Source organism: Alligator sinensis, unplaced genomic scaffold (genome assembly GCF_000455745.1).
Source record: "Alligator sinensis unplaced genomic scaffold, ASM45574v1 scaffold1282_1, whole genome shotgun sequence".
NCBI classification, from domain to species: Eukaryota; Metazoa; Chordata; order Crocodylia; family Alligatoridae; genus Alligator; species Alligator sinensis.
In genome coordinates this window covers 195,471-196,065 of record NW_005843239.1, presented here as the reverse complement: position 1 = coordinate 196,065, position 595 = coordinate 195,471, and the positions used below count along the sequence as shown (strand labels likewise).

General features: G+C 59.7%; 1 protein-coding gene across 1 annotated transcript in view; it reads right to left on the bottom strand.

The window, feature by feature from the left end:
• The window catches only part of LOC102369185 (myeloid-associated differentiation marker homolog), a 4,584-nt gene that overhangs the window by 3,148 nt on the left and 841 nt on the right, over positions 1-595 (bottom strand). The gene's annotated exons all lie outside the window — the stretch shown is intronic.

Here is a 595-nt window from a genome sequence, read left to right as displayed (position 1 = left end):
GGACAGTACCCCCCCCCCCCCCCCCCCCCCCCCCCCCCGGCCATATGCAAGGAGTAGGCAGCTCAGTCTGTGACTGGATGCAGGGCTCTGTCCAAGGGTAGCTTGGAGAGATAAGGTGTGTCCGCACCTCGCGGGGCTTGCACAAGCACTCACAAGCATCTTTGGCCTGAGAGCATTCGGGGAAACGAGAGCTGGGGAGGGGAAAGGCCCTGCCGTGCGAGGGAGGGAGGGGCAGAGGAGCCCAGGGATGGGCAAAAGGGGCGGGGGGGGGAGTCACACCAGACATGTACATCATATCACACATCTTCAGGATGCAGCCCCATGCACATAGGTGTATACACACAGCTCGAGCAAAGACGCACCCACCCCACAGACAGGCAGGCTCACCCCAGCCCCACAGACACATCCAGGGACCCCATATACACTCACACCAGCTACACTCACAAGTACAGACACACCCACCCTATAGACACACACATTCCAGACAGGAAATGCCTGCGTACACAGCTGCATCAGCCAAGACACAAAAACATGTAAAAACCATTCCCCTGGCAGAGCCCCGCGCAGCACCCAGGTGTCCGGCTAATCTGCTGTG